This window comes from Lepisma saccharinum, chromosome 16 (assembly GCF_977018435.1).
Source record: "Lepisma saccharinum chromosome 16, izLepSacc3.1, whole genome shotgun sequence".
NCBI lineage: Eukaryota > Metazoa > Arthropoda > Insecta > Zygentoma > Lepismatidae > Lepisma > Lepisma saccharinum.
Genome location: NC_139244.1, coordinates 11052936 through 11077101, shown reverse-complemented (window position 1 = coordinate 11077101; position 24166 = coordinate 11052936). Strand labels below are relative to the sequence as shown.

Below are 24166 nucleotides of genomic sequence, written 5' to 3'. Positions count from 1 at the left end.
GATACAAAAGTTTATGTCTCCATTTTTGAACAGCAAATTGCGTCATACGCGCGCTCTGATGCAACATCAACCTAAAAATGGAAATTACATTTTATGAAGAAGTGTGAGTTCGCGTGTATGTAATAAGAACGAGGATGGATTGGCAGGTTTATGTCGGCCTACATAGAGAGATTCTCTCTTTTTTTTCATTTTTGCCACGTATCGTCTGGTTTTTCTCAAGAGTCGAACTGAGTGATGTGTGCGCATGCGAGAGACGTCTGAACGATGTGTTGGGGAAGAGATATTGGGAAATGGATGTCCAACATGCATCTTGCCTTATGGACTCTGTATCGTTTAAACATTCATTTGATCTTTGTTATTTGGCATCGTTTTCTGCTACTTTTGGCTAACCGCGACAACGAGGATGAGTGATGATTTGATGAAAATAACGGACGCACAAATAATCAGGGACCGCTGGCTGTGTTTACCACTCCAACACGGAGGTGGACGTTTAATAATTTGATTGTTTATAATATAGGGTGAGGCATCAAACGGGAAGATTTAAAAAATTCACAAATAATCGAGAGAGCAAATATTAGTTAATTTTTGAACATGATGGTACTGTACATGAGTTGAAATTACTTCTGTACCTGAAAAATGTTGATTATTTTAATATGGTGTCAGTAACATGGCGTCCTAGGTGTTGCACATATTGTTGGAGTCTCAAAGTAAATCCGCCCATGACGCTTCGTATCATCTCCAACGGAATGTTGTGGATCTCTTGCCGAATTCGCTCCTTCAAATTATCCCTGGTTCTTGGAGGGTTGTCCTTGAATACTTTGGATTTGAGGTAACCAGATGTGCGTCTACGCGTAAACAACGATAGTCTACATTCTATACGTAGACTATTTTATACACGTAGATTAGGTAATCTATGTAAACAACATGGCGAAAGGTGATTACTTAACAAAGGGCGCCGTGGAATTGGAAGAAAATTATATTTCGTATCAGTTGCTGATGTGTGAAGAGAACTTTTCATACTCTTCCTTCCAAATTCGAACAATTTCTCACCTAGGAAGAAACCTAATATAGGAAATGTTTTAGTGCTTTATGGGAAAAATACCACTCTTGCCTCACGACTGCCATCTGTTGTTGTTTTTTGCATACTATTTATCTTCCATAGTTGATGATAGAAGAGAAGAGAAATTTTGTTGTAAATAGAATTCTATTCATTTCGTGAGGAACCAATATAGTTGAAAATGTCACTTTCCTTTCATGAAAGTCTTGAAAATTAATTTTAATGCACTTTAGATTGTCTACGTAGTCTATGTAAACTACAACCCAATGTAATCTACGCGTAGATTACGTGTAGACAATGCATGTAGACGTAAACATATAGTCTACGGCACATCACTGGGTAACCCCAAAGGAAAAAGTCAGGAGCCGGCAAATCGGGTGAACGGGCAGGCCACGGAATATCGCTGAATGTGCTGATGAGACGACCATGAAATGCGAGTCTAAGCACATCCATAGGCACTCTGGCAGTATGGCTAGTTGCACCATCTTGCTGGAAGAGTGCTTCTTCATCTGGGTCATAGTCATCGAGGACAGGCAGGAAAAAGGTTACCAATATGTCAGCGTACATGTACAGTACATTCATGTGGAAAATATAGTGCAGCAAAGAAGAAATATTATCCAGTCAAAATAATAAAACACACACAATTAGTGTATTCACGTACAAGAAGATGATATGAATTAGTCATAATCTATAACACTAAAAGACGATCATTGAACAATATGTAATTTTCCCAGAATTCCGCCCAGTACTGTAGAGACTATATGTGATCGCGCCAGCCCACAGTGTTGCGTCTAAACATCCTCCACATACGCCAGACAATGCAATCGTACAATTGCTACTTACTCCTACGGGAAGTAACGTTATGTCAGTAGAAGCATGGAAATTAAAAAAGGGCAGAGGTTCTTCATTGTTAAAACAAAATTATAATAGTAATCGTTTAACTATTACGTACACAATTCTTTTGAACAAGAAACGTATTGAATGCGGCCAGGAAAGTTCCAAATGTTACCGGATTTAGAATTTGAATCGACGTCCGGAATCTATCGGGAAATGTGTATCTGTTAGAAGAAAGTCTGTCTGTGTCTTTGTGATGTCCGGAAAAGTGAACTCTATGCTACCCCTCGGGCAACAGGCCTTCACGATCGACCGACTTAACACTGTGTGCCATGAAATGATCTTGAAGGTGGTGGCTGGACCCTTGTAAGGGCCAGTAACCCCGAGGATCAGGTCTAAACTTCGCTGCCATCCGCGGACCAGTGGACCTTTTGCCCAAAATCGGAGAATATCCGCTTTTCCTCGTGATGAGCTGTGACGTGGAAAGATTACTGCCCAACCCTTTACATGGCATCCATTGTTCCCTGTACCGCCGGAGCATGTGGGTGGAAGTGGTACAGTTAGCCATATTTCAGCCAGGTGGTCCAAATGCCCGACTGGTAGTCCCTGCACGCATCTAAAGTGTTCTGCATGGATTATCTGCCTTCGATTCTACTGATTTGGCCTTAGGCGGCTCGCTACGTCCGAGTACGTCACACAGTATAAGTCGAGCACTTTGAATAACACCGAAAGATATCTACGCACGTCAAGAGTCGTCGCGTGTCTATCTGTCCAACCTCTGGCGAGATAAATATATGCATGAAGAGAGAGTACCAATAAGAGGGAAAATAAATAGAAATAATGAAAAAGGGAAACAGAGAAAAAGTGAGTGAGAGAGAGAATAAGGAATAGAGAATTCGAAAACATGAGAAAGGAAGAAGTCAGCAGATACAAAACAGAGAGAGAAAAGGGAACAAAGAGGTGTAAAGAAAGATAGAAGCAAGAGAAATGGGGAAAACAAAACAAGATAAGAGATAGAGAGGAACAAAGAGGGATAAAGAAAGAGAGAAGTAAGAGAAATGCTAAGAAGAAAGCTGAAGATAAGAGATAGAAAAAACAAATACGGGTAAAGAAAGATAGAAATGAGAAAAATGCTAAGAAGGAGACTGAAGATAAGAAATAGAGAGGACCAAAGAAGGATAACGAAAGAGAGAAGTAAGAGAAATGCGAAAAACATAACAAGGTAAGAGATAGAGAGGAGCAAAGAGGGATAAAGAAAGAGGGAAATAAGAGAAATGATAAGAAGGAACCTGAAGATAAGAAGTAGAAAGGAAAAAATACGGGTAAAGAAAGATAGAAGTAAGATAAATGCTAAGAAGGAAACTGAACCTAAGAGATAGAGAGGAACGAAGGGGGTAAAGAAAGAAAGAAGTAAGAGAAATGAGAAAAAGGAACTGAAGAAAAGAGATAGAGAGGAACAAAGAGGTGGGTAAATAAAGAGAAAAGTAAGATAAATACGAAGATAGAAAGAAAGAGAGAAAGATCGAAATAGGAACATAGTAAGTGTAAATAGGGAAGAGAAATGAGAAAAATTAAAAAGAAAGATAAACTAAGTGACACAGAGAAAGAAGAAGAAAGAAATAGAAGAATTAGGGACAATCCAAGCAATTAAGTAAGGGAAATGCGACGAAGGAAATGAAAGAAAAGAGAGAAAGAGAGGGAACAGAGAGAGTGTAAAGAATGGGAGAAGTAAGTGAAATGCGAAGGGAAGAGAAATGCGAAAAAAGAAAGAGAGAGTGAAATAGTGAGTGAGAAGAGGAGAGAGATGGAAGAATGGTGAGCAATCCAATCAGTTTCCACCCTTTAGTCCATCCAATCATAATTCCCGAATTCCAAAAATTACGTCAATACATTCAACCTAACCGATATCTGTCCTTGAAAGACAAAAAGCAGAGTTTACACTCATACTTAGTTCATTGGTGATAATAGGAGTCACAGAACAATGCTTGTATAAACCGTGGGAAACCAGTAGAAGGAAAAACAAAAGAAAAACTATGTTAAACAAACAAAAGACGCGCGATTTGCATGGAAGCTATTTCGGGAACTTCAACACATTCCGTTCTATGACACGGTACCTCAGTAAATAATTGCACCATATGTTTACGACGCACTTGTGTGTGTGTGTGTGTGTGTGTGTGTGTGTGTGTGTGTGTGTGTGTGTGTTCAGGATGGAAGTGGGGATAGATCATAAACTCCAGGAGCTTTAGAGCGCGTTGGAGCTTTTTAATTGCACCAAAGTTTCCACAATTAATTATATTCTCCGAGTTTGCATATTTTAACACCGTGACGTGCGCATGTAAGACTCGGTTGCAAATTTGCAATGTTTCTTTTTTATTGCTTCCCAAGCGAGCTTGGAGAAAGATTCATAGATAGCAGCACTGTTGCTATACTGCTGAGCTATATTAATACACAGTTTCAAAATAAAGTATCCAGGAAATAAGAAAAGGAAAATACAACTGAAATAAAAGTTTTAAAGTTGTGTGCAGATTAGACTAATATCCTGTCTCTATGATAAGACACGGACCCAAATGTCAAGTTTCTCAGACATTTCGTACTTTTCCTGACTTTTATGAAGTGATTTCTTTTGTATTTTTCGCATTCACATGTCAGCATTTTCTTCAGTTTGTATGCAGGGTGTTATTACGAAAACGATATTCACTTTATGCTGACTTTTCTGGCACTTTTTGGCCCAAGTTCAGATTGCTTTAATTCGGAAGTAATCAATGTACCCACAAACGTTTGCATGGATCCATGTCTATTGTAGTGATGCGAGACGGCTCCATGAACACGTGAAACGGTTTGTTTTAGATTTAGATATAGATTTATTTTCTTTTTGTGCGAGCCATAGGCTGTACGCATTAAATAGTTTTGATTCTTCTACAATATTTTGTTACATTTAGTTTTCTTTTAAGCTGTCTCTTACTTTGTCCCCTATATACACATTCTTCCCCTCCCTCGACAGTTCTTCTTCCAGTCATTATGCCTTCTTCCTCGCCCCACTTCTCTCTCCCTGCACACTTTACACACACTTACACTATAAAGATGGCTCGTCTGGAGCATGATCACTAATAGCTTTCCCCCGCCTTTCTCTTACTTCTCCCAGGTATTCCCCCACTTGCTGCCCCGCTTCCTTTATCTTTACTCTGTCGTCTACCACCTCTATCACCTCCCTCCCTGTTAGGTTTTTCATCAATTTGTCCCTTAGGTCACGTGTAGGGCAGTTCAGTAGGATATGCTTGTCCGTCTCCTCCCCATCGCACAAGGGACATATCGTTTCCCCGGCTTTGTTTATCTGTCTTAGTTGTTTCCATCCCACTAATCTGAACCATGCCAGCGCGTTCGCCTCCTTCATTTTTTTCCAACAACCTGGATATATTTCGCTTTCCCCCATTCTCTTACTCTTAGCTGTTCCCTGATTGAGGTCTTTGTTTGGCAGTGTGCTATAATTTCTTGTCTGTCTATGTCCAGTAACCTGTCTTTGATTTGATTTTCTCTTGAGATACCCCCCTTCCTCCCATACCCAACCCATTCCGCTATTACATAAAATATTTTTCACTTCCAAACCCCAGCTGTAAACGTTTTCCTCCCTTGTCTGTATTTCCAAACATTGTCCCCTCATCGTAGTTTGGCCCTCTTGTGATAATCGCATTAAATATTTAACAACCCTCATCCCTGCTTGTACCGCGTCTCTGTTCAGTCCCAATTCCTTAAGAATCCCACAGTTGGCCGTGCCTCTGCTTACGCCCATTACTCTCTTATAAAATTCGGCTTGTATGCCAATTATTGTGTTGTCCCCCCTTAACCCCCACAGTTCTACTCCATAGTTTAATGTACCTAATACTAGTGATAAATAGAGGTTTTGAATGACCGGGAAAGGCATTTGAAGTGCCTTAATTATTGTCCTTATGACTTGTTCTATTGCAAATTTTGTTTTATTTTTTCTTGCCTTTATGTGGTGTGTCCAGCTCCCTGTCATGGAGAGTGTTGCCCCCAGGTATGTGAAGTTTTTAACCCGCTCGATTAAATCCCCCCCGTATGTCCATGTCCATGGGCGTCCGCAGGATTTTTTCCAGGGAGGGGCAAGGAAGGTATTTTTTTCCAGGGGGGGCAACATGGCATATTTTCCCCAATAATAGTGTTCATCCTTCAAAAAACATTGCTTAAATTTGAATTTATCATGTTCGTCCAATAAGTAACACACATTATTGTGGCTGAAATTAAATTATATGTGTGAAATATGTAATTTTTGGTTGACTTTCGTTTTCCAGGGGGGGCCATGGCCCCCCCTTGCCCCCCCTTCCGGACGCCCATGTCCATGTCTCCTGTCTGCTAAATATGTACCCATTTTGAAAGCAATGATTTTTGTTTTTTTAATGTTTCCTTTCATTTTACATTTGATGCACCCCTCGTATATGCTATCTATGCCCCTTTGAAGACCCTCTATTGTCTCGGACAAGATGACTATGTCGTCTGCATACATAAGGACTGGTATACTTTGCACTCCTATACATGGGATTGAATCCTGGTCCATTTTAGTTTCATGCGCTACCCAATCTATGAACAGTGAAAATAGCACTGGTGAAAGGATGCATCCTTGTTTGAGTCCCCTGAGCGAAGGCTGCAGTGCCGAGACTTGGTTTCCTTCGCATCTTACTCCGAATTCTACCCTCGCATATATTGCGTGCAGTGCGCGTGGACATTCCATTCTCATACAATTTTCCCCACAAAATATCCCTATGAACTTTGTCGAATGCTTTTTCAAAATCAATGAAACATGCGTATAATTTCCCCCGCTTCCGTTTTATTTTCCTCTGTACGAGTGTTTGCAATATGAATGTGTTGTCTAACGTGCTGTACCCTTTCCTGAAGTCCGCTTCTAGTGGTGAGATTTTGTCGAATGTTTCTGTCCATTTCTGGATCCTACGGTTTAAGATGTGTGTATAAATTTTACTTCATATAGGTAATAAAGAAATGCCCCTGAAATTGTTTGCGTCATTTCTGTCCCCTTTCCCTTTATAAATAGGACAGATTATGGAGCTTGCCCAGTCCTTCGGAAAGTACCCCTCTCTAAAAATCTTGTCCATTAATTTGCTTTGTGCTTCCACCATATGAATGTCAGTTTCGTTGGCTTTGAAAAATTCCGCCCCAATGGAGTCAAGTCCTACCGCTTTTTCAGTTTCCTTATCGCTATTTTTATCTCATCGACCCCTATAACTTCGTCGAGAATCGGGACGAAATCCCCTAAAAAGTATATTTCCCGCGTAACTTCTAGGCGTGGTGGCTCCCCCTTCCCCCCTGACGACACGGCGACAGTGTGCTTCCCAAATGTAAGGTTCAATATGTGCCCAGTTGCTCTTTTGGTCCCGTAATTTCCGTAATATGCCCCACAAAGCGGTGTTATTCTTTTCTGCTACGGCATTTTTTATATCTTCAAAATTTCCCTGTTCCTATTTCTCCTTTTCTTCCGTTAAAATATTATTATAAGCCTTTCTACTCGAGAAGAGCCTTGCCTGGAGAGAGCGGAAAAAGACTGCAGTTACCAGCCTCCTCCCCTTCTCTGCCGCTATGTGCGGTCTTTCTCCAGAGCCGAGACAGAGTGTACATCATTTGATTCATTTTACTTCGCTTTTCTGCTACTTTTGGCTAACCGCGAAGATGGAGATGCGTGATGATATAATACAATTGATGAAGGGGCACTCACAAAGATCTCCAATGCCCAGGCCCGGATTCTGGACTCCTGGTGTCTTAGTGCGTTGCGCTAACCACTCCGCCACGAAGGTCAGCGAAGTTAACGATTACTAACACAAAATACCAAATCTACGCCTAGTTGTGAGGAAACAAAATACTAAAAGTCAAGGATTTAGGGGTTATTTTTTATTCAAATCTTACTTTTAATAAACACGTAGAACAAGTAATTAGTGAAGCGTTCAAGAACCTTGGGTTTATTCTAACAATGGGGAGGGATTTCAAGAGTATAGAGACACTAAAAGTTTTGTACTATTCATATGTAAGACCAAAACTCGAATATGCATCTGTTATATGGAATACAGACACAGCAAAGATACAGTGTAGCAATTGAAAGAGTCCAATTGAGATTTCTTAGATTTTTAAAATACAAATTTCAGAAAGTTTACCCCACATTTGAACACTACGACAACCTAATATATGAATGTCGGTTTACAAAGCTGTGTCACAGAAGAACGTTACGTGAAATAGTATTTTTTGTGGAAATTGTTAAATCACGAAATAGATGCTGAACATCTACTCTGCAGGATTAATTTTCGAATCCCGTCGTCGAAAACTAGACTAAAGAATAAAGTTTTCCTTATAAAGAAGGCTTTTTAATATCTAAGAAACTAAAAGTTAAAATATACAAGACAGTAATTTTGCCTGTAGTATTATATGGGTGTGATACTTGGTCCCTTACATTGAAAGAGGAACATAAATTGAGAGTATTTGAAAATGAGATCCTTAGGAAAATCTTTGGACCTAAAAGGGATGAGGAGACAGGTGAGTGGAGAAGGTTACATAATTTAGAACTACATAGGTTGTATTCATGTCCAGATATTATTAGAATAATTAAAGCAAGAAGACTTAGGTGGGCAGGCCATGTGGCACGAATGGGGGAGGAAAGAGGAGTTTACTCGATTCTTGTTGGGAAACCTGATGGTAAGAGACCTGTAGGAAGGCCAAGACGAAGATGGAGGGACAACGTTGAGATAGACCTAAAGGAAATCGGTAGGGATGGAAAAGAGTATACGTATAGATCTTGCTCAAGATAGGGACAGGTGGAAGGTCTGTGTTGCTGCAGCCATGAACCTTCGGGTTTAAGAAGACTAGAGAGTTTAGTTATAAAGAAGTTATAAAGAAGGCTAGATCCGAAATTAAAAAGATCTCCATTGTGGAGAATGTGCACCAGTTACAATAACTTGCTAATCAAGAATAACACCATTGATATCTTTTCTATGAACCTAAGGGACTTCAGTAAAGCCACTATTAACACAATGGCCTAAGGTTAAACACATAAGTTCGTATTGAAATTGTGTGATAAAGTGTATATATATAATTTCTATCTCTTTATTACAGAAATATATGTAATTGTATTGACTATGTATCCTTCGTATGGGCTCTGTAAATAGGTATGTACCTGTTGAGTTCAAGAAATAAATAAATAACAATAAAGCATAAAGAGTGAAAGTGGGAAGAGAGATCAAGTTAGAAAAACAGTTTTAAAAAAACGCAAATAAACAGTACTAATTACGAAGCACGAGGCACCCAACCACAAACAACAAAACTCCTAACTCGAAGGTGGAGACGTAAAAGAGCCATAAAAAACATATGGAAAGTGGCTGTACACGAGACAGTCTTGACTCCAGCAACCAGAATAACAGAATATGGAAACACGCAAATTAAGGAAACAGCACCAAGAGGAAAGAACGAAGGAAACAATTTCCTCGGAGGGACGCGTGGAAAAATCTCCCACAAGAAATCAAGCTCGGTCTCCCATATTAGCAACACGTGACTTCCCATATCGGAAACTCATGATTCTGCTGTGCATAGAAGAGAGACGTTTCCACTTGGAGTCTGTGAGAAACGGGAGATATTTTATCTCAGCCCCCTCCCCTCCGGATCACGTCACGTATGAGGATCTTGAATGGAGAGAGTGTTTTGGCGTTGTCATTGTAATGGTGAAAAAAAGGCGTTTTCTCGTAACGGAAAGGCATATTAACAGTTCACATGATTGCTCTAATGATACAGATATGCCAATACAGAACAAGATTACAATTGATATACTTTATTTTACTTAGTTTTTCTGCCACTTTTGACTAATCGCGATGAAATTGAGAAAGGGACAAACACAATCCTTAAAGGGCCTCCCATGATGATTCGATACCCTACAAGCCGGACTGGTCAGCGCAGTATGCTACAACAGCAGAGATCCCGGGTTCGAATCCCGGTCAGGACGTGGATGTTTGTGTTTGTTCGAAATGAGAAAATAGAGAATTAAGTATAAATTTATATATGTGAAATCAGGGGCGGCGATTTGGTTCTAAAAAGGTGCCAAAAGTAGGGGGGAGGACAGTTGACTTTTTCTTGGTAGATAAGATTTAGCATAGTGCGGGGGAAAAAGTAGCAAAAAGGGGTAGACTGCCCCCACACCCTCCCTAATCACCGCCATTATGCGAAACTGAAAAAAGCTAATAACGGAGGATACTACCGCTTAGGGGTATTCCTTTAAAAAATTGACGTCTTGGTTACGTCGTCACTTTGTAGTCAAGATATCTCGGGTTGAATACCCGGTGGAAGCACATTGCACAGTGGTTCATATCCCACTTTAAACTGTGTCCAGATTAGCCTTTCTATGCATAAAGTGGACTTGGAACAACAATTAAAACACACTCAAGAAACACATAATACGAGTTCTGTTGTTGAGTTTGTTTTTAAGTCCATTTTATCCACAGAAAGGCTAATCGAGACTGGACCTATGGTTTAAAGTGGGATCCGAACCACTATGCGCCTCCACCGGGTGATACAATACGAATACTGGCTGATTTAACAGGCGCCAGAGCCTCGCTAGTATGAAAAGTGCAGTCCAGGGTGTACTATTAGGAAGGGAGGACAATTTGCCTGGTAATGCTTGTGTATCAAACTGTACTACGTAGAAATTTAAGGAAGCTCGCATTTTTAACTTAAATTCAGAAAATTTATTTGTGGACAATTCTGAGGATCTCTAACTTCTTGCGTCACTGGAAAATTCCCCAACACAAGGAACTATATGACGGTCGCACCTGTGTGTATTTCACCTTGATACCTGCCTTACGCCTGGCCTCTTAATAATAGACCGCAACTAGTACTTTAAACGTGCTTAGATTCAGCTGCGTATTCCCGCACCTGTGGCTTATTATGACTTATATTAAAGGTATTCCCCGCTATACAGATGTTTTTTCCGTGTATGAAACCGGTACTCGATGTCAATACTCAATGTAGGGAAATTCCTTGAGAGGGGATTTTCGGTGAATATTTCCAAGAAAAGGAAAATAACATGCACATGGGAGAGGGGGGAGGGGGGCTAGAAATTCTTCACTGGGTTACTTTCCCAGTGGCAGAGCTGCATGCCACCAGGCGCGTCCCCAGGTTGCGGATAGGGGAACGGCCAGCAGATATGTTGGCTAGCTGGAAACAGTCGCGGACAAGCAGCAGCAGGATTGGAGGAGGCAGTGAGATGTGGAGTGGCAACTGCATCTCGGTAAATGCTGCAAGTCTCCGAAGAAAATCCTGCGATGTGGCGAGGAGAGCCGCCACTAAATAAGCTCAGCTATTGCTGCCTTGCAGTAAGGGGAGGGATCCCCAAAGGCTAAGGGAAGGAAACCCTGACAGAAAACCGAGGGGCAGGAAGGACTCCGAAGGCACGCTAATGCCAACCTACCTAGGGGAGAAAACCCTATACAAATCCTGGTCCTCCAGGTTGGGGGTTGGACGTGGGGCCGACAACCCCACCCTGGAAAAAAATAAAACCGTTGTGAAACCAATGCAACAGCCTCGGATGATGGATGGACGTAATGGAATTCGAACCTGGCGATATTTACGGACTAATGATTTATCACTTGCAACATGGAATGTCAGGACTTTGTTAAGACCTGGATAAATGAATGAAGTGTCAAACGAGATATTAAAATTTAGGTATGATCTGGTTGCACTTCAGGAAATTAGATGGCAGGGACAAGGAAGAATTGATAAGCCAGGGTACACATTATTTTATAGTGGACCAGAGAGGAGGACCGGACAATTCGGTGTAGGCTTTATAATAACCAAAAAGATGAGAAAAAGTCTTATGGAATTTGAAGCAATTAATGAAAGGATGTGTAGAATACGGTTGAGAGGAAGATTTAGAAACATAACAATTATAAATGCACATGCGCCTACAGAAGAGAAAGATGAGAACGAGAAAGAAGAGTTCTATGACAATCTGGAACAAGCATGTGGAAAGATCCAAAAGTATGGCATGGTAACCATGTTGGGCGACTTTAATGCTCAGATAGGAAAGGACAAGAATCAACAAGGGGTTTCAGGGCGGCATACTCTACATGCAGAAAACAATGAGAATGGGAACCTTCTTTGCCAGTTTGCTGTCAGGAACAACATGATCATAACAAGTACCTGTTTCGAACATAAAAGAATTCACTTAGGAACATGGAAGGCACCTAATGGAACAATAAGCCAGATTGATCATATACTGGTTAATGCACGTCATGCCTCATCAGTTATTGACGTGAGAAGCTGCAGAGGGCCCAATTGTGATAGCGACCACTACCTGGTAAAATTAGTAATGAGGGAAAAATTGATAGCGGTGCAAAGAAACGAGATGGCCAAGAGAAAGAAGTGGAATATGAAAAAAATGAAAGACGAAGAAGTAATTAGTGAATATGTAAGTAAGGTACAGAGTAAACTGAAGGAGAAAGAGAATAACAGACTTCGAGTGGTTGAGGAAGAATGGGAAATAATAGAAGGAGTGATAAAGGAGGCAGCACAAGAAACTTTTGGAGAAGATAAAACTAAAAGGAATGAGTGGTTTGATGAAGAGTGCATACAGGTTATAGATGAGAAGAATAAAGCTAGAGAGAGAATGCTACAGAGGGAAACTCGAAGTAATACTGAGAGGTATAAAGAACTAAGAAGGAAAGCACATAGGGTATGCAAGGAAAAGAAGAAAATGATGTATAAAAAGAAGATGCAAGAAATAGAAGAACTAAATCAGCAAAGTGAAATAAGAAAATTCTATAGAGCTATAAATAGAATGAGAATAGGATTTGAGCCAAGAATAGAAGTATGTAAGGATAAGAATGGGAAAGTAATTGTAGAAGAGAATCAGATACTCAATAGATGGGCAGAGCACTTTAAAGAGATTTTGAATAAAGTGGAAGACCAAGAAGAAGAAGAGCAGTATAATAGGAATATACAAAATAGGGATGGTCATGAGGTACAAGTACCTAGTATTGAAGAAGTTGAATTTGTAATGAAGAAAATGAGTAATAATAGAGTTCCAGGCGAGGATGAGGTGATAATTGAACTTATCAAACTTGGTGGTAACGCATTGTTGGCAGCAATACATAGATTGATTGTAATGATATGGGAAAATGAAACAATGCCACATAAATGGAAATCTGGAATAATATGCCCAATTTATAAGAAAGGTGATAAATTGATATGCGGAAATTACAGAGGCATCACACTTCTTAGTGTGGTCTATAAGATCTTGTCAGGATTGATCAGTGAGAGAATAAAATGTTACACAGAAGATATACTGGGAGAGTACCAATGTGCATTGCACAAAGTAATGAATGTAGTTGATCAAAAGGGAACCATATTTGGAAAATCCAGTCAAATATGTGCATATGCAGATGATGTTACAATCATTTCTAGAACAATAACAACACTTAAGCAAATCTATGAGCAAATGGAAAGAGAAGCAATAAAAATAGGGCTCAATGTAAATGAAAAAAAGACAAAGTATATGAGAATGTCTAACTCTGAGATCAGAAGAGCACCTCAAGATCTGACAATTGGAGATAATAAGTTTGAGGGAGTTCCTTGTTTTAAATATCTGGGGACAATGGTATATAGTGATAATGATATGAGTAAAGTAATAAAGGAAAGAATACAGGCAGGCAATCGTGCATATTTTGCAAATATGCAGTTGTTTAGAAATAGACTGATCGCAAGAAATACAAAGCTTAAAATTTATAAGACACTGGTACGACCAGTTGTCACTTATGGATCAGATAATTAGACTTTCAAACTGTCAGACGAAAATGCCCTCAGAATATTTGAGAGAAGAATATTAAGAAAGATATATGGACCTGTGAGGGAAGATGACGACTGGAGAATAAGATATAATGCAGAGCTAGATGATTTAATAAAAGGCCAAGATATAGTGAGATTTGTCAAAGCCCAGAGAATGAAGTGGTTGGGGCATGTGGAGAGAATGATGGACGATAGGATGCCAAGAAGAATGTTGAAAGAAAAGCTTCACCACGCAAGAAGAAAGGGCAGACCACGACTTCGATGGATAGATGACGTAGCTGCAAACTTGCGGACAATGAAGATTAAAGGATGGAGGAGAAGAATTGATGATAGATTGGAATGGAGGCTGATTGTGGAGGAGGCCAAGGCCCACCAAGGGCTGTAGAGCCAGAAAGAGAGAGATATTAAAGGTATTCCCCGCTATACAGATGTTTTTTCCGTGTATGAAACCGGTACTCGATGTCAATACTCAATGTAGGGAAATTCCTTGAGAGGGGATTTTCGGTGAATATTTCCAAGAAAAGGAAAATAACATGCACATGGGAGAGGGGGGAGGGGGGCTAGAAATTCTTCACATTGTGTTGCATGTCATTGTGTCATGACGCTGTAAGGCATTCCACGAAAAGTGGTCCTACTTCATGTAAATTACAAAATGAATTTATTAAGTTTAAAATGCTTATGAATATTAATATAATTTTCATACTTCACTAACAAAAAATATTAGCATCTGTAACCTGTACGCTCACAGACAAATAAAGTCAAACATTGCTACATTTTTATAGCGTCATCCAAGTAGCACATTTTCGTTAATGCTTCTCGTGCATTCAGGCTTTATCATCATACTAAAGTGTTTTTCATTTGTTAGATGACACCACAAAGTACTTCATAATTATATGAAATCAGTTCATTCCAATCTTATGTCTAGAACATTGCATTTTATGTGTGAAATGTCACACACTTGATGTTTGTGAGAAGTAGCATACTGAAGTAGGTACATTTGGTTAAGGTATTTTAAGAAAAAAAAAGAACTAAAGCATCGAACGAGAACGAGAATCTCGGAGGCTAAGTCTCGGTCTCGATGTCATCCCTACTCGGTACTAACACTTCTTTCAATTGTTTTCCTATTTTCTTTCCTCTACATAGATAGGGGAATACGGGACACTCACAAAGCAACATCTTTGTCCATGCAAGGACACGAACTTGAAACCATGACAGTCACAAGACACTGTTAGGCAATTTTGCCTACACTTTCCCGAGCATTTTGCAGGCACGTAGACTCAGGACATAAGCACTGCATGAGCAATGGCAGTGAAAAAGATAAAAAGGTTATACAATTCAGTGTTGCATACGCTGTGATTAATATTTGCCAGGCGGTGGGAGCTGTCTTCCGCGTTGGAACAACAATGGCGTTGTGGATACGCCTACAATGCGTGAACTGAATATATCGGACAACGTTCTCTCGGTTATTTGCAATGTAGCAGGAGCTGCGCGAGACACGTGTACAACTCACTTTCATACATACAAAGCGTCTAGTTTCAAGTATCATAATAGAATTCGAACATACAAAGCGTCTAATTCCAAGTTTCAAGTTCCATATTAGAATTCGAAAATACAAAGCGTCTAGTTTCAAGTTTCAAGTTCCATAATAGAATTCAATCATACAAAGCGTCTATTTCCAAGTTTCAAGTTCCATATCAGAATTCGAACATACAGCGTCTAGTTTTAAGTTTCAAGTTCCATAATAGAATTCGAACATACAAAGCGTCTAATTCCAAGTTTCAAGTTCCATATTAGAATTCGAACATACAAAGCGTCTAGTTTCAAGTTTCAAGTTCCATATTAGAATTCGAAAATACAAAGCGTCTAGTTTCAAGTTTCAAGTTCCATAATAGAATTCGAACATACAAAGCGTCTATTTCCAAGTTTCAAGTTCCATATTAGAATTCGAAAATACAAAGCGTCTAGTTTCAAGTTCCATATTAGAATTCGAAAATACAAAGCGTCTATTTCCAAGTTTCAAGTTCCATATTAGAATTCGAAAATACAAAGCGTCTAGTTTCAAGTTTCAAGTTCCATAATAGAATTCGAACATACAAAGCGTCTATTTCCAAGTTTCAAGTTTCATAGTAGAATTCGAAAATACAAAGCTTCTAGTTTCAAGTTTCAAGTTGCATAATATACAACGTTGTAATTCGAACATACAAAGCGTCTAATTTCAAGTTTCAAGTTCCATAATAGAATTCGAACATACAAAGCGTTTAGTTTCAAGTTTCAAGTTCCATAATAGAATTCGAACATACAAAGCGTCTAGTTTCAAGTTTCAAGTTCCATATTAGAATTCGAAAATACAAAGCGTCTATTTCCAAGTTTCAAGTTCCATATTAGAATTCGAAAATACAAAGCGTCTAGTTTCAAGTTCCATAATATAATTTAAACATACAAAGCGTCTATCTCCAAGTTTCAAAGGCCTCCCCGATGGCGCAGTGGTAGCGTCGTCGCCTTGTAATCAAGGGGTCCCGGGTTCGATACCCGGTGGAGGCACATAGTGGTTCGGATTCCACTTTAAACTGTAGGTCCAGTCCCGATTAGCCTTACTGTGCATAAAGTGGACTTAAAACACCAAATCAATCCAATCCAATCCAAGTTTCAAGTTCCATATTAGAATTCGAAAATACAAAGCGTCTAGTTTCAAGTTCCATATCAGACTTCTGATACCTTTATTTGACCCTGTACCTTTATATACACACCCAGAGTTATATTTCGAGTTTTCAACGTCCTTGCATTGAGGGATCCGAAAGAAACTGACGAAGCGTGGAGGAAGAGAAGAAATTAGAAACAAAAACTACAAAAACTACGTCTCCTGGTTTCATCAAAGCAATTAACTTGTCAGCACGAAAGATGCGCGAAAGAGATACAACCCTCAAGGTCCACGGCCAAAAGTTCCGCTGCCGAAGAGACCAATCTACGGAAAAGGAACAGAGCTGAAGAAGAAACAGCAAGGTCGCTGAAAACATCAAAAGCTGATTATTTTCCTCAAAACGAAGCCCCGGTTCCCTCTCGGATACACGACGTTTCGTCACCTGAGCAGTTTTACTGCTGGGATCTTAAAGCATTACACCATACTATTGAGTCAGTGTATTGGATGGGTACCTTCTGCCCGAACGACCAGAACATTGAGATAATGTACCGCCTCCTGTCATAAATCACACGCTTAAAAGTCACACCACGAATATCTGTAGTTATAAATCTCACGGATACTTGGGCGCTTCTCTACGAAGAAGCTACAATATGCATGCTCTTGTTCTCAAACGAAATCAAGATTGTGGTTACTTTGTCGGACGCATGGTTCATTTCAACAAATCGGTCTGTTCTATGTTAGTATATCGAGTCGTTTCGCTCAGCGTAACGAGCCACGAAGTCGCAGAGGTTCCAGGTTCGAGCCCTAGGCTTGGGGAGGTGAGATAGTCTTTGTACACCCCAACATATTAGATGAGAAACATTTAAAGAAGAGTAAGAATCACACGCATAAAGAGAAAGATGATGTGAAGAGACAGTGAGAAGAAGATAGCGACAAAGGGAAGGAAAAGAGAAAGATAGGAATAGAGAGAAGGAGAGAAAGATAAGCAGAGGAACAGACAGAGAGAAGGATAAAGAGGCACAGAGAAAATGAAACGAAGACAGAAAACAGAGGAAAAGAAAGATAAACAGAATAAGAGAGAGAGAGAGAGATAAGGCAATAGAGACACAGAGGTAAGGAAAAGAAGACAGCGAAATAGAGGAAAAGAGACAAAGATAGATAAACAGAACAAGCAGAAGAGAGAGAGAGAGAGAGAGAAGTAAAAAGAGACACAGAGGGGAAAAAAAGATAAACAGGAAAAGAGACAAAGCAGGAAAGAAAGATAAACAGAAGAGAAGCGAGAGGAGGAATCAAAGATAGAGGATAAGAGACAGGAAGAGCAAAAAGGAGAAGCCCGGTAAGTGAGAAACAGAGAATGAAGATAGAGGAAGGAAGAGGAAGGTAAAGAAGAAGTTAACAAAACAGGGACATAAGAAGGGAATAAAGGAGAGAAAGGTATGGAAACATAGGAAGGAAGAGGAAGGTAGAGAAGGAGAGAAAAAGACAGGAAAAAGCAAGGAAGAGAAATAAAATGAAGGGAGTGAGAGGGCGAAAGAAACACATTGAGAAACAATGGAAGAAAGAAGGAGAAAGCAAAGTCAGAGATAGAGAAACGGGGAAATAGAGAGAGAAAAGTAGATACAAGTAGGAGAAGGAAGAAAAGAAGGTATAGAGAAAGACACACACACAAAGAAAATGAGTTTTAGCAGACATGACCAATCTTGCAATTTAATTTAACCATTTACATCCTTTTTTTAAAATTTTTAGGTAGGGATTTTAGATAACGGAATTCTCCTCGTAGAATTTGAAGGGTGTAAAATGGGCATATGTGCCTTACGTACAGATAGGCTAGTCAGCACTGGACGTACAGTTTAATCCGTGCGAATATGTGGCTCCACCAAGCATTGAACCCGGAACCCTTTGATTACAAAGCGATGGCGTTACCACTACGCAAGTCCGTAAAATTCTAACGGTACAATATTGTAAATTCCACGATAACTTCTAACACTGTCCTCAAAAAAACACAACCTTGCATATTGTGGGTCTCCTGAATTTTAACATTACCTGGCTTCTATTTTCAAAGTGGACCGTAAGCTATATGCAATTCAGATAGTGCATTAATGGTTGCATAAAAATAATTTTTCTCCTAACTCCACACACACAACTAAGGAACAATATCTTACCTTGATATGTGTCAAAATCAAGAAAATCACTAGACTGAAGCAAACGGCACTTTTTCAGCTTACGTATCGCATTAAACTCCAACAAAGAAACGTGCACCATTATCTAGAAACTTCCCGTAACGCTGCTATTTATCATAGGCTCAGTTTCCTGTCCTACATTCCAAGTTTCCAACAATTGGAGAGCGCCATCGTCTTGCGCCAATATCTCCGTCATAGAGTTTTTGACATCATGGTGACCGGTACAAATTTCAGTTTCTGCAGCGTGCTGTAATCATTCGTGCATTATCATTTCCGATTGGCCCCGTAAAGACAAGAGGAACCAAGGAATGGTTTGAGTAACATCAAAAGGGGAGGAAATGAGGGGATTTCCCTGTATATTTCTTTGTATTGGGTAGCCTGTTTAAAGCATCAGAGTGCAGTGAAACTTTGTAGAGAGGCTATGGACACCATGGGGAAGCGAATGCTGACGGAAAAAAATAGTTCAAATTTTCACCACTAGGTGCAAATGTGGCGCTGAAGAAACAACAACCAGTAATTTGAGTTGACATTGGTACAGAAGTGTTGAATAAGCGCTATGTTAATGTGAATGACACTTTGGAAGCGTAAGGCAGCGTGATTAATGGTCGCACGAAGCTTTTCCAGGGATATTGTTCACTGTGCATCAGATTTCAGTGCTGCATTTTAACCTGGCGGTGAAAACGTAAAATAATTTCACGCTGTAAGTCTAGGGATCTGATATACAGAGACGAGACCATGAACGAGTCAAACATTTCCAAAATCGAGACGAGACGAATATTTGTATCTGAGACCGTCAGCCAGGTTCGAGACTAATTTCTGATACAGTGGAACCTTGATAACTCGAACCTCAACATCTCGAATTCCTTGATAAGTCGAATTGTTTGTAATCCCCTTGAATTGTCCATAACACTCAATACTAATTTTACCTCAACAACTCGAATAAAACCTTGGTGAGACGAATTTTTGTAGCTCAATAACTCGAAGGTATAGTATGAAAAACCTCTTTGAGTCGAAGTTAAATTCTAATCACCTCTAAAACTCGAAGTTTTAGTCGCACGGACCTCAGTAAGTCGATTTTAGACCTCTATAACTCGAAGTCGGCGATTTTGGCCCTCAATAACTCGAACCTTGGTAAGTCGAAATCCTTGATACCGCGAATATTTTATTTATCCCCTCAAGTTCGAGTTATGAAGGTTCTACTGTATTTGGAAACCAAAACAACATCCAGGATAAAATTGAGGCAGTGGCGGCGATTGGGGTGGGGGAGCGAGGCATCAGATTTGATTTCATTTGATTTTTGTTATTTAGCATCGCGTTTCTGCCACTTTTAACTAATCGTGACGATGAGGATGAGTGACGATGTGATTAAATCGATGACCCATGCCCAGGCAGGGATTGAAGCCTGGCACACCTGGCGACATAGTGCGCCGTACTAACCAATCCGCCAAAGAGATCGGTTAGAGACAAGACCGCCACAGACTCCCGGCATGGTCGTTGCCAAAGACTGTCCTTACTCCAGCCTACACTATGGAATAGTATAGGTTTTTCCTTTCGCTACTATCACCCCCCCCCAAGAAAACCTGTTTTTGTCATACAATGAAAATGCCTACATTTGAAGATAAATAAATATGCGGTACACATAGGGAATATTCTTTAACTAGACCATATTTACAAAGCACATTCATTTGTTATATTTTCCGTGCATTTGGGAGGGGGCGGAGGGTTAATATAATACCTAACTATTGTCTGTTTCGCTGTAACAAGTAAATCAATGTAAACAAAGTAAAAATATAGCTCAACGAGGTACTATATTGAAGTTGTGGGACTTTATCTTATTAGCTACTTAGGTACGAACAATAGGCCATAACTAACACGCAAGTTCTCTTACAGAAACTATAATTTTAAAACAAAAATAATTGCAAACCTTATCTGCTCAGTGCAATATACCTAGTCACCCAACTCAATATATCTAAACCATACTATCCAAAATTAACTGTCATATATATAACTTGTGTGTATGAAACAACTTTGAAGCCCCAGGTACAAATAATTGTTGGTTTTATTAAGGATTGAAGTGTTTCTTTTTTAAAATTTGCCTGTTTCATGTAATAATATATTAACCTTCAATTTAATGTATACCATTCTCGTATTCGAAAGCTTACATTTTGAAAACAGTGCCATCTGGCGGGAAATTTATCTGAATTCAACAACAAGTAATTGTCTAACTTGTGTGCTTTGTTTCTTTTCTCATAAATGAAATACTATTTGTGTAAAATTGGCACGAAAAGACAATGGTGCTTGTCACTTCACAACTATTCTCACAAGTGCGTAGTTTGATATTGTTATAAGGGATACAAACTCTACTTTCAAGATTTGCCAATGCAGTTTCCTTGATCGATTTTGGCTCGAAATTGCGCTCGACTTCTTCAACATGCTCTAACCTTCCATACAAAGAAATTTTCCCAAGGGATTGATTCCCACAGACATTCCTCTTCTTCGCTTTACGGTTGCGATACGTTTCAAATTGCAAGACATTGAGTAATTGACTAGTTTCTACAGGGGATCTCTTGACAGCTCTATATTGCAATCAAACTCTGTGCACAGATACAATACTGATGCTAAAGCCGCACAGACAGTGCTAACCACTCCGCCACGGAGGTCGGCAACACTCATACATGCTACATATGTACGTATATGTATATAACAGGACTGAGCTGATACCACTACGAACCGATGCTTGAAAACTGTAACAGTTAAAAAGTTGTTCAAAATATTGATTCCACTGGCATTATAAGCATCAATTAACTAGAGTTTTGTTTCAAAATATTGACCTGTTTTGTAATAAAAACTGCGGTTTTTCACACAATATTGATGCAAATAGATGGAAACTTCTAATTTTGCATAATTTCCAGGATGTTTAGACACCGTGAAAGTGTCGCACAGCATTATTGACCTATTACAGTAAAGATATTTGAATGGAATCGGATGAATAATTTACGGACGCCCTATATTTAAAAAAAAAACTAATTCATTGAAATTATATTAATTACGGTTGACTGTGTAAGAGCAGTGATGGGCGTCTACGCGTAAACAACGATAGTCTACACGTAGACTATTTTATACACGTAGATTACGTAATCTATGTAAACAAAATGGCGAGAGATGAATACTTAGCAAAGGGCGCCGTGAAAGTAAAACAAAATTATACTGCGTATCAGTTGCTGATGAGTGAGGAGAACTTTTCACACACTCCCTTCCAAATTCGAACAATTTCTCACCTAGGGAAGAAAACTAACATAAAATATTCTAGTGTTTTATGGGAAAAGACTAATTTTGCCTCATGACTGCCATCTGTTGTTTTTTTGCATACTACTTATCTTCTTACATAGTTGATGATAAAAGAAAAGATACATTTTGTTGTAAATAGAATTATTGTCAGTTCGTCAGGAGCCAATATAGTTGATAATGCCACTTTCCTTTCATGAAAGTCTTAAAAATTAATTGTAATGCACTTTAGATTGTCTACGTAGTCTATGTAAACTACAACCCAATGTAATCTACGCGTAGATTACGTGTAGACAACGCATGTAAACGTAAACTTGTAGTGTACGGCACATCACTGTGTAAGAGCCGTTAAAAACGAACATGGTTATTTTTACGGTAGATTGATGGCAGCGGAAATTGACGGTTTTAGACCGTAATTTTTCATGTCAAATATTTTCAGCGTAAAATAAATGAGAAAAAATAAAGAGTATAGCATTTAAACGTCTATAAGAGGATTGGGACATATTCCTTTAATTGATTTGTCGGTCTTAATGGTTCAATGCCTTCCACGTTACTGCCTAATATTATGCATTGAACACAATCACCTCTTGAACACATAAGGCCTACCGCTTAAAACACGCGTAGAATATTTCAGGACGACTGGTAATGCCTAATGCTTTTCCGAAAGGTTACATAGGAAGGCTTTCATGTTAATTGTGATAGGTGGTCCTTTCCATGTCTGTCTATACGGAAAAAAAAAGTAATTCACTAAGTGGGGTACTTAAGAAAGAGTCTATCGGGCTTCAGGCCCACTCAAAATAGTAAATAAGTATAACGAATGTCAAATGTTCAATTGAAGTGCCAAAATATGAACTATAATTCATATTATTTTGTCGAAATATGGGTTAAAATGTGTACATGCACTATGAACAGAAAATTCTGTACACAGAATTCACTGTAAGGGAAGGATTTGTATAGACTGCATCTGGTCATTCGACCCCCCCCCCCCAAAATAATAAAAACAAGGAAAGTCTAACTGATGCGTAGTGAGTTCTGAATGTCAGAAATGTTCACTAGGTGGAATGAAACCATGGGCGTCGCCACAGATGGGCAAAGGTGGGCACTATCCTACTTTGAAATAGTCTAATTTAGTACAGCAAGAATCAGGCACACACAAATGTACATGCAGGGATGAAAGAGAGATGGAAAGACCGAGAGGCAAAAATTGAGAGAAAAAAAACAAGGAAAGGAAAGAGAAAAATAGAGATAAAAAGGAGAGAAGAATTGGAGAAGGAAAACCGAAGCAGAGGCCACATGAAGATATACCATGGCCGTATACATACAAAATAGCAAGTGGGGTTCAACTTATAGCAGGTCAAAGATGGTACGGTTACTCTAATTGTTGCTATTTGTTTATTGTGAATACACAATCTTAAATTGTGATCAATAAAACGAAATTTGCTAAACGATTTGGATTTAAACAGGGATAGACAAGACTCATAATAAATCATACGCCAGCCTATTTTGATCAGGAGCCACTTTTCTCTTTTTATTTATTTTATTATTATTATTATTGCATATTCTGGCTAAGGAAGCCATGAATCACACTAAGATAAGCTGTGAAATGTAATCTTTATAAATTTACTTTATTATTAACTACAGGACTTTATTAAAAGTAATTAATTCTTGAGCCAGAGTTGGCTTCCTAAAGGCTCTACCTGCAACAGCATAAGTAACTGCGTAATCCATTCTAATACAGTAAATGGCTGACACTAAAATATCACCGCAGATTTTAAAATTCGGCTAGCAACAGTGTAAAAACTTATAATGCCATGTTTGTTTTTCTGATTTAATGATATATATGTGATACAGAAAACATACAATTATTTTTTTTAAAAAAAAGTAATGAAAATTTCCGTAATTGAACTCGAAATATTGAAAGAAAAATAAAAACTGGATTTAAAATTTAAAAATTCAGTCGCCAAAACATTTTCAGGCGCCTTGTAAATTGTTTTTTTTGCCTCTGGATATAATAACAATATTGTTTCTATATTTAGTACAGTGGAGTTTGGTTTCTATGTTTAAATATGTACTTTTGTGTGTGCATGTATGTGTGTGGGTGATATTAGTATAACTTTCAAAATCTTTTCAGCCAATATAGTGTTTTCGGATGTTGTTTATTTGATGGCGTAATTGGTGCAAAATGTTTGCTAAGCCGATGGGAGGGTTTTGGACCCGTCAAACCCTACCCTACCCAAACACAAATTTTCAGGTGATGGAAACGTATCAAACCCAGGTGATCCACTTCTCGAGATCGAAGCGACAAGAAACATGACCTCGAAGAAAGATAAC

The 24166-nt window shown here is 39.0% G+C and overlaps 1 protein-coding gene across 3 annotated transcripts in view; it reads right to left on the bottom strand.

Annotated features, from left to right (window-relative positions):
• Positions 1 to 24166, bottom strand: part of LOC145999898 (uncharacterized) — a 201173-nt gene that overhangs the window by 22251 nt on the left and 154756 nt on the right. The gene's annotated exons all lie outside the window — the stretch shown is intronic.